The sequence below is a fragment of the Myotis brandtii genome, unplaced genomic scaffold, assembly GCF_000412655.1.
Source record: "Myotis brandtii unplaced genomic scaffold, ASM41265v1 scaffold566, whole genome shotgun sequence".
Taxonomy (NCBI): domain Eukaryota; kingdom Metazoa; phylum Chordata; class Mammalia; order Chiroptera; family Vespertilionidae; genus Myotis; species Myotis brandtii.
The window spans coordinates 512,593-523,080 of NW_005370110.1; the positions used below are offsets into that span (position 1 = coordinate 512,593).

At 55.8% G+C, this 10,488-nt stretch overlaps 1 protein-coding gene across 2 annotated transcripts in view; it reads left to right on the top strand.

The window, feature by feature from the left end:
• The window catches only part of SOX13 (SRY (sex determining region Y)-box 13), a 42,131-nt gene that overhangs the window by 934 nt on the left and 30,709 nt on the right, over positions 1–10,488 (top strand). Inside the window, exon 1 of one of the 2 annotated variants that reach the window (XM_014549673.1) lies at positions 7,461–7,543. The exons of the other annotated variant lie outside the window; for it this stretch is intronic. The gene's annotated coding sequence lies outside the window, so the exon portion shown is untranslated. Of the gene's footprint in view, positions 1–7,460; positions 7,544–10,488 lie in introns of those variants that run through there. 2 annotated transcript variants of the gene reach the window in all.

Genomic DNA, 10,488 nt, shown 5'->3' on the forward strand with positions numbered 1-10,488 from the left:
GAGGATTAAATAAAAATGCACTCTTGTCTGGCCACACAGGCAGGTCCTGTGCCCTCCCTCCTCAGAGTGCAGAGTGAGGGAAGTTTTGTTTCAGGGTGTGGGGTGCAACGCTCTCTTAACCTTGCCCCTCACCACCCTGTTGAGAGCCTGAAGCCATTCACTCAGCCCTGTGAGCTTTGGTTCTGGGCCTGTCCCTGGAGAGGTGCGGTGGGTGGGGAAGGAAGGGGGAATAAAAGGTTAGTGGGAGGGGTTGGAAGGAAGCCCGTGTGCAGGTACAACCAGGCCCTCAGAGGCAGGTGGGGTGAGGGGAGGGGGAATGAATAGGGAGCTGTTGAAAGAAGAAGGGAGGGGCCCCTCCAGCCCCGGCCGTTTCTCTGGCTTGCCCGGCTCCCTTTTTCTTGGCTGGTGGAGAGGGTGTGCATGCATGTGTGTGTGTAGGCAGCAGGTGGGGGCTCAGTCAGCCCCCTCTGGCACCTGGGGGACAGGCAATGTCTCTGAGAGCCCCAGGGAGACAGTGGGGACCTTAGACCAAGCAGGAAAGGGGAGAGTGGGCAGAGAAAGAGAGCCAGGCAGCTGTGGGGCCTTGCTGCGGGGAGCCAGAAGGGGGGCCCTCCTCGCCTCCCTCCTCGCTGAGCTCCAGTCCCCCGGAGCCTCTGGGCCCCACACAATTGGGGTTTCCACCCCAATCTATCTGGAGAGCAGCAGGCAGTGGGCAGTCACCCTCCTTCCCTCCTGTCTCTGAGCTCAGCGTCCTCCTCCTGTCCTGTGAGCATGGAACCAGGGTCACCCTCACACCAGGAGTGGGTGGTGTGGGAGTCTGGCCAGGGTGAGGAGTGGTAGGGAAAGAGTTAGGGGCGGGGGCTGTGGGCTCTGCTAGCTGGGGCTGGTGGGGCAGGGGGGGAGGCCGCTCCTCTTGGTTCCGGGGTTTGGGAGATGGGCTCAGCCTTCACTCACCCGGACCCTCGCCAGGAAACAGGGTCAGAGGACAGAGGAAGGAATTGGGTCCCAGCGGGCCCGGGGCAGAGGCTTGTAGCAGGAGAGGGTGCTCTTTGGAGTCGGAGGAAATGAAGGGATGAACTTGACTGCTGTCTGCCAGAGCATGACTGCAGGAAGTATGAGTCCAGGTGCGTGAGGCTCTTCGCGCTGTGCCAGGCCCCGTCGGCACAGCTGTTCTCGATGGCCGTGCTGGAACTGGCTCAGCACCGGGGCCAGTTGCTCTCATGGTTGCTCTAATGCAACTAATGGTTGTTTCTTGTTGTCTTTGATCTTTAATTTGTAGTAAATATTATTTTTAATTATAGTTAGCACACAATAGTATATTAGTGTCTGGTGTACAAGATAGTGAACCAACATTTATATACCCTACAGAGTGGTCCCCCGCGAAGTCTAGGAACCATCCGTCATTATACATACAGTACTTAGCATGTTATCGACTCTATTCCTTCTGCATCACATCCCGTGACTTATATTATAACGGGAAGTTTGTACTTCTGAATCCTCTTCCCCTTTTCTACCCAACCCCCCTCTCTCTGGCAACCATCAGTTTGTTCTCTGTATCTGTGAGTTTCTGTTTCGTTTGTTTATTTATTTATTTTGCTTTTTAGAGTCTACATGTGGGGTGGGCAAAAGTAGGTTTACAGTTGTGAGTATGTGAAGCACAGAGTTTATTCTTGTGTTACTTATTAATTGTATTATTTTCCATACAAACAACTGTAAACCTACTTTTGCCCGCTCCATATAGGTGAAAAGATAAGGTATTTGTCTTCCTTTTCTTTTTTTTGTGTGCAAATTTTATTTATTTTAAATGTGTATATATGTATATGTTATTAATTTCAGAGAGGAAGGGAGAGGGAGAGAAATAGAAACATCATTGATCAGAGAGAATCATTGATTGGCTGCCTCCTGTATGACCCGCTCTGGGGATTGAGCCTGCAACCCAGGTATGTGCCCTGACTGGGAATTGAACTGTGACCTCCTGGTTCATAGGTCACGCTCCACCACTGAGCCATACCGGCCGGGCAGGTATTTGTCTTTCTGACTGACTTACCTCACTTAGTATAATGCCCTCTAGGTCCATTCATGTGTAGCAGATGGTGAAATTTCATTCTCTTTTATTGCTGAGTAATAGTCCATTGTGTTTGTGCCACTTCTTTGTCCATTCATCTATTGATGGCACCCAGGTTGCCTCCGCAGTTAGGCTACAGTCAATGCTGCAATAATGAACATACGTGTGCGCGTGTCTTTGTAAGTTAGCGTTTTTGTTTTTGGGGGCTAAATACCCAGAAGTGAAATTGCTGGGTCATACAGTAGTTCTATTTTTAATTTTTTGGGGAACTTCCATATTGTTTTCCATAGCGGCTACACTCATTTACATTCCCGCCGGCAGCGTGTGAGGGTTCTCTTCTCCACATCCTCAATAACACTCGTTATTTGTTGTCTTTTTGGTGATAGCTGTCTGACAGGTGTGAGGTTGGGACCTATGGTTTTCATAATGTAAATTCCCTTCTTTTCCACCACCTGGACTGAGAGCCATTCTCCTCAACATGCCACCCCCAATCTAGAGGTGATTCTTGGCTATTGATTGACGCAGAGCTTGGGAACCAGAATTGACGGGAGGGCTTGTGTGCAAGCGTGGGTGCGAGTGTGTTGGGCGGCTGAGAGAGAGGGTGTAGAGTTGGACTGTCACCACCTTCCTGTGGAGTTGGATTGGGAGGGCTTGTGTGCAAGCGTGGGTTGGGCGGCTGAGAGAGAGGGTCTAGAGTTGGACTGTCACCACCTTCCTGTGGAGTTGGATACAGTGGGGCCTCGACTTAAGAGTTTAATTCGTTACGTGACGGAGCTCGTAACTCAAATTACTCGTATGTCAAATCATTAAAGTCAACGAGTGAGACACGTGATGCTGGGCTGATGTTGTGGCGTTCACTGTGACGTTCGCTGCGCCCACTAGCGGTGGGGTATCTGAAGCTGGCTCGTAACCCGAATTTTAGCTCGCAACTCAAAGCAAAAAATCGGCCGAGAGACGGCTCGTATCTTGAAAAACTCGTTAGTCAGGACACTCGTAAGTCAAGGCCCCACTGTAGTTGGCCACAGGTACAAAGGGCCCTGTGATTCCTAAGTCAAGGCTGGTGGGGTTTAGGTTGGGGCGGGAAAGACTGACGGCAGGCCCTTTAGCTGGTCTCCAACCCAAGGGTCTTCTCTGTCTCCTTCCTTCTCCCTCTCCTGTCATGAAAACTCACCCACCCCTTGCCCTTCAGGACCCTTGACTTCGCTGATTGGGGTTTACCAACCTAAATTCATGTCCTGGTGACAAATTAGCAGGTACCTCCTGAGCACAGGAGCCTTTTAACCAGCCACGGGCTTTATTAGGCCAAGGGGTGATTGACAGAGCAGGAAGGTGTGGGGTGGAGTGGATGGATGTTGGGGCGTGTGGGGGCCTGCTCCGTTCACCCATACACTCAGCATATGTGTCGGGAGCGCCTGCCTCCAGGCTGTGCCCGCTACTCCCGGGCTATGAGACCAGCCTAGCCATTACACAGTTTTGAGGAAGATAAAGAGAAGTAAATAATCGGTTGGCTACTGACTGACAAAAGTGAAGGGAAGGAGGTGCAGGGTAGAGGGCTTCTGGGAGCGCCCAAGAGGGGAACCACAACCAGCTTTGGGCAGTCAGGGAAGGCTCCCTGTAAGAGGAAACATAAAGACCTAGAGAATGAGCAGGAGATAGCTTGGCAAGAACAAGTCAGAAGAGAAGGTTTTAAGGGCAGATCCCCTGGTCATCCTGACTTTGGGGGGGAGGTCAGTGTAGAACATTCAACGACAGGGTGGCTAGGGGCTCCCGGCACCCAGAGGCCTTGCTCAGCTGTGAGCTGTGTGTGCCAGCACAGGGGGGGAGCATTATTTTTGGGGGGAGGGGGGGCGGGTGACTGCCTATGGTGTGGTGCTGCGGGTTCAAGTGGGACTTGGGCACAGTGTGGTGTGTGGCTCAAGCAGCCCAGGTACTGGAAGCCCAAGCCTCTCCTAGGAAAGGGTGCAGGGGTGGGAGGGTCGGTTGCAGGATTGCCAGGGCCAATTGCGAATTAACCAGGCTGGCGTTAAATGCCTTTGCTGCTTTCCTCCTCCCCTCCCGCTCCTCCCTGCCCTCCCGAAAATCAACAACTGTGTCAACAGCAGGGTGATTGTGCTTGGCCGGCAGCCTCCGGGGCTGCCAGGACTGGGCAGGTGCTGGCAGGGGCTGCCGGAGCCCCACCGGGAAGCAGGCCGGGCCTGGCTGCCAGGGCTGCAGGATAAACAAGGCCGCTCACAGGCAGCCGGGAGGGAGGCTGCAGGCAGGAGGGAGAACAGGTGTCTCAGGAGCGAGGCAGACACAAAGGACCTCTTGTCTCCTCCCCCTTGGCCCCAGGGAGCAGCCCCCTCCTCCAAGCCCAAGACCAGGGGTCAGGTCAGCCAGGGGCTGCTGGGGCTGAGGGAGGGGCAGGGGCTGACCTCCAGACTCCCCCTGCCCCTTGGTGCTTGTTTTTTCTTGCCGGAGACGAGGTGAAACCAGTGCTGATTGGGTGCAGGAAGGTGGGGTGGTGGCGGAGTCGGCCCCACTAGCCCCACCCATCACGAGGCCACTGTGCGTCCGTCTCCCACCGGAAGGCCTGCAGGACTCCTCACCCCCGGGGGGTGCCCAAGGAGGAAAAGGGTGGGAGATGGGAAGGGCACCTGCTGCTTTGGGGAGGAAACATAAAGACCTAGAGAATGAGGAGGAGATAGTTTGGCAGGAGCAATGTCCGTAGTGATGGAAGGCGGGGCAACAAGTAGGGTGACTTGGGCCAAGGGGGGTTCCAGGTGGCTGGGGTGTGGCAACACCTTCCTCCCTCCGTACAAACCTTTACGGAGCACCTACCATGTGTTCGGATTGGGGGAGGCAGGGAAAACTATTACAGTGCCAGCACAGACTGGCAGATTCTGGAGCCGACTGCCTGTGTGGTCTTTTGTAGGTAACAAACTCCGCGTCTTGGTTTTCTCGTCTGTAACCTGGGGGAGATAGTAGTTGCTGCCAGTGGGGCTGTTGAGATGGTGAAGTGTGAAGAGATGCCTGGTGTGGTGCCTGGTTTATAGTAAGGACTGCGTAAGATTAGGCCGTTATTGTCCCTGGCTCAGAGAGCAGCCGGAGCCTGGGAAGTAGACGGTAAGAAATAATTGCATTCCGGCCAAGTACTAGAGACCAGGATGTCCGAGGGCCTAATTCTGCTAGGATTATCAGAGAGTGATTTATGAAGGCAGGGAACATTTGAACTGGGCTTTGAGTGAGGTGTAGGAGTTTTCCAGTCAAGAATGTAGGATGGACCTTCTAGGCAGGGGCACCATGTGAGCCAGCCCCCAGAGCACATGTTTATGTCTATACTAGAGGCCCAGTGCACGAAATTCATGCACAGGTAGGGTCCCTAGCAGCTGCCGGCTGCCGGCTGGGGCCTCCCTTCCTCTGTCTGCCTGCCGCTGCCGCCAGCCTGAGCCTCCCTTCCTGCGGTTGGCTGGCTGGCCCGGCCCCTTGGTCAAACTCCTGGTCGAACTCTCGGTCGAGGGGACAGTTTGCATATTAGGCTTTTATTATATAGGATTATAGATTTGTGAGGACAACAGCTGGAAGGATGGCCGGGGCGAGGCTGAGAAGGTCTAGGCTCACCCTGCAGGCAAAAGTCTAGGCTCATCCCCGCTTACTGCAGGGTGAGCTGCTGATTTTGGTCGTCACCAAGTGTCTTTCCTCTGCCTCCCCACTCCAGTGCATTATGAAAAATTCAGCCTCACTCGCTCTGGAATAGTTTTCACTTTATAGAGAAGCAGGATTGTTTAGTGAAAACATCACTGAGTTTAAGGGTCAGAAAGTTCTGGATTGGAAGCTTGTGGATTTTGAATCTTGGTTTTGGGCCATCTACCTAATTTCTTTTAGCCGTGTGTAATGTGATCTCCCCCGGGGCCGGGTGATTGTGAGTATTAGAGAGAAAGGTGTGCCAAGTCCTGCCGTTCCCGGGTGCACAGCAGACGGGAGCTGTGAGGGTCCCTCCGTGTGGTCCTGCCCGCATCAGAACCCGTCTCTCTATCTGGGCCTCTGTCTCTCTATCTAATATCGAAAAAACTGTGCGTCTCCTTCCTTCCATGATTTCGAACTGGCAATGGACTATGGGTAGACCAGTCAGCGGGAAGCGCAGGACCAGAGGGGCCGACATTGGCCTCCCTGGGGCAGCACGGGGCCTGCTGGCCTGAGGCGGAGGGAGCGGATGCAAGTGGCTGTGGCATGGATGCCAGTTCAGGTGCTGCTCCCCACGCATCGGGCAGTGGGGCCCCCATCCTGCCTTTGCCACGGGGTGAAGCCCTCCAGGGGCCCCCTGACATCTTCCTGTGACTGCAGTGCTGGTGTTTGCGGGCCGGTGGGCACCGCGGAGACCGAGGCCCCGGTCTGCCTCCAGCTTGTGTGTCCTCAGGCCTGTCAGTTGGCCTCTAGGAACCTCGCTTTTCCCATCTGCGACTTGGGAAGGCCCAGCGGGACCCACCCGGGATGAAATGAGAATGCTGCGCTGCTGTGGCAGCGGTCAGGCGAGGGTGAGGATAGCCACCCTGGTCATTTCAAGCTCCAGATGTGCAGCCAGACCTTTGCCCCAGTCCCACATCTGCACTGGGCCCAGTGCCTCCCTCCCCAGGGCGTACCTCGGGTGCCTCCCAACACGAGTCAGGAAGGGCCGAGAGTACCTGCCCATTTTGTGGATGAGGAGACTGAGATTTGGAGACTTCGCCGCAGTCCCACATCTGCACTGGGCCCAGTGCCTCCCAACACGAGTCAGGAAGGGCCGAGAGTATCTGCCCATTTTGTGGATGAGGAGACTGAGATTTGGAGATGGGAGCGCGTCCAGGTGGTGGGGCTGCCTTGTCCCTCGGTGGGTGTGGGTGTGCAGGGGCAGCTGTTCCGCGTGGTGTGTGTGACCCTGAGCAGAGCCAGTGGAACCACTCTGGGATTTGCTGCAGCGCCCCCTGGCCTCCTGCCACTGGTTTTGAGGACTTGGTGATGGGAAGGGGGCGGGGGCGGGCACTGAAGAGTATCTGGAGCCCATTGGGTCTCCTGACCTTCCAGGGAGCCCATCCCGAGACCCGATCGGAAGGGTGTTTGCCTGGGCAGGGGCCACCATTGTCTCCCTCATTTGCCACCTTGGCTGTGCCCGGCGTGGGCACATCTCCATTTTCTCTTCCTTCTCTGCACTCAGGTTTCTCAGATGGCTGTGAGGTGAGGTGAGGCCAAGAAGAGAACGTGGTGCAGAGGGGATGCCGGGAGGGGCAGAGGGGACAGTCTTCGGGGTGCCCTGGCCAGCTGGGCAGACAGCTTCCTCGTAGCCCCGGTGGCTCTGAGGTGAGGTGAGGCCAAGAAGAGAACGTGGTGTGGAGGGGATGCCGGGAGGGGCAGAGGGGACAGTCCTCTGGGGACTGACCCTGGCCAGCTGGGCAGACAGCTTCCTCGTAGCCCCGAGTGAGAGAGCGGCAGAGAGAGCAGCAATGACCCTTGGATTTCCTTAAGGTCCGTGTACATATTTACATGCAATTTGCATATAACCAGTACGCTGAACACAGTTTTATAATCCATCTCCAGGCACATTCAGATTTGCCTTTTATACTGTTGCTCTTCGTGAAGATGGCTGCTTCTGGCTGTTTGATCTTGTTTACGCCTTCTCACTCCTGTGCCATTTCTCCCCTGACCCTCTCTCCGAGGGCAGGTGACGGGGGACAGAGTCAGCTCAGGGTCACCCGCTATAGAATCGCCCTCCCTGGGGGGCGTACCGAGGGCTGGACCAGCCACTGCTCTTCAGCAAGGACATCCAGGCCCCGCTGTCCCCACTCCCAGAGGCAGCCCTCATCCGTGAGTGGGGACCAGGGCGCCTTTGCACACAGGGACACTGTGCTTGGCACTTAGCAAGTGCTTAGTAAATGTGAGGATGGGTAAAATGAGAGAAGTCGCTCCTTGGGGCCTGGTTTTTGTGCCCATGACTGGAGAGGCTGGTGGGGAGAAGGGAGCCCCTGGGGTCCTGGGGTGGTGGAACCCATTTCCCTCTCCGACTGTGGTTAAAGGGGCATTGCTTTCTCTTCTGGCCTTGCAGGAAATAGTGTTGGGGGTCAGAGGAGCCGAAAGGAAGGGCCAGGCCCTCTATTATTTTGTTTTCCAGATCGAGAATCTGTTATTAGCACAATTTATGACATCCAGGTCTCCAGCCAAGCACATTCTGTTCCCCAGTGTTGGGGAGACTTAGGGACCACGGCGAGAGGCTGAGCAGGAAAGAAGACAAGTCAACAACTTTGTGATTGACTGTGGTGTCTTGGCTTGTGCTAGGGGACAGCTCTAGTTTGGGGCCAGTTTGAGCCCAGGTCTGTGGGGGAGACACCCTTCTGGATGGCATGGCATCCCCACGTGAACCCCAATAGCTCTTGTAAGCAGGGTGAGCGGGCTGCCCTCTCACCCTCATGCCCCCTGGGCCCCGGGCTCCAGATATTTCCCCGTGAAATGGAGTCAGGGCACTGGTATTCGGAACAGAGTCGCTGTAGTTTGATGCGATGGCTGGGCCCCGGAAGACCCCTGCAAAGGGAGGAGAGCAGCTGTGCGTGAGAGGACCCCGGAAAGCGGAGGAGGAGCGGGCCAGATGGACACCTCGGTGGAAAGAATGGCGCACAAGCAAAACACCCCCCTCTCTGCAGAAGTGCTGAGCTGGTGGAATTCAGCCCTGCGGCCTCGAGATTGGGGCAGCAGATAGAGCTCTGCGGTGCCTGGGCTGTGTGTGCGAGGTGGTATGTGGGGCTCCCGGAAGACAATGGAGAGGGCAGGAGCCGCACCTGTGGCGCCCCCTCCACCAGGCTGGCCTCCGCACTTCCCCGGGGTTGTCACCAGTCCCCCTTCCTGGAAGCAAGTCCCCTTCCTCCACCCACCCCTCATGTAAGTTGGTCTCGTTCTTCTCTTGTTTTCCCCTCATCCTCCTCCCGGCCGTTTGGCTTGCAATAGATGCAGCCACATTAGCCTTTCTTCGGGGAATGGGGGGATTTCTCAGGGTCAGGGTTGGTGGTGGCTGATCCCCCAAGGCAGGGAGGGTCCCAGGTCTTTAAGGAGAGTGCACCTCTGAATCGGTCGAATCCTGCAGTCCAGCAGGTCACGTGGTTGGGAAGGGCAGACTCACTGGAGGAGAAGAGGCGTCTGTGGGGTTCTGGGAAGAGCCAGGGCAGAGAATGTGTGCATGGGGTGGTGGGCAGAGGGCTGGGGCAGTGAGAGGATGGCCTGGCTGCCAGCTGTGAGGCTTGGACTATTATCTTATTGTTATGCTCACACAGCCTGGGAGGGTACTTGTCCTCTGGTGTTGGCATCCTTCTCCCTGGCCGGCTCTTGCCAGGGGTTCGTGAAAGGATGAACTCAGAGATGCAGTTCAGTAAAGTGTGTGTGGAGCACGTATTCGGGCCCAGCACCAGCCTTGGGGCTCCACTAGCAACCCCAGTCCTGCGGAGACAAATGGTGGCTCCTCCGTAACAGGTGCCGAGCGAGTCCTGCTGGGGACACCCAGGGCCTTGGCTTAGCCTGCAGGTGGGCCGGGACCGCCGAGGTCAGCCTGGACGTGGACCAGGGGGAACCAGAGAAAGTTTCAGAACTCCCAGGACCCGGGCCCATTCATTCGGGCTGACACTTCTCGCATTGTTCTAGGACATTTCCCCACAGACCCCTGCTCTTTTTCTTTCCTTTCAGACATCTTTGCTGCCTTCAAATCGTGCCACCCCAGCTGGTAATGGAGACAGCTCTCCCTTCCCTGCCAGGGCGAGTGGGCTCCCAGGTGTGGGCCGTGCTGGCAGCCCTGGGCAGTGGGATGTTCCCTTTCCCCTGCTGCCCTGAGCCCTGCTGCCCTGGGCTTTGGTCCTGGGCCCAAGTGAACGAGTGTGGCTGGCTTTCCTGGGAAATCAAACATGTGCCCTTTCTCGATGAACAGGCAGATTTATATGGTTCAGGATGGAGGAGTAGTAATCTCTGGGTGTCTTTGTAAAAGGCAGTGGTTTGAGGTATTTTGGACAAATGAGTTGGGGGTTGGATAAGCTTACTAAGTCCTCATGTAAATCCTGGGTGAGGCCAGGGGAGGACCAGACCCTGTCCTCAGGGAAGCTGTAATCTGTCTGGGGAGGCGAAATCCTAGGAAACCGAGTTGCATTGTGGGAACAAAGCCTTTCACCCCAGTTGGCCAGGGCTCCAGGACTGATGGTGGCAGCTCCGTCTTCGCAGCCCTGGGTTAGGAGGCTGGGGACAAGCTGGAGTCTCAGACCCAGGTTTGAGTGCTGGTTCTGTTTCTTCTAAGGTGCGTGATTTTTGGGCAAATACCAGGACTTTCTTAGAGCCTAGTTTTCTCATTTACCAAGTGGGAGAAGAGTAACACCTGACAGGGTTTTGAAAAGTATTCGGGGAAGTGCTGTGTATATCACAGGGCCTGGAGGAGGGGAGGTCGC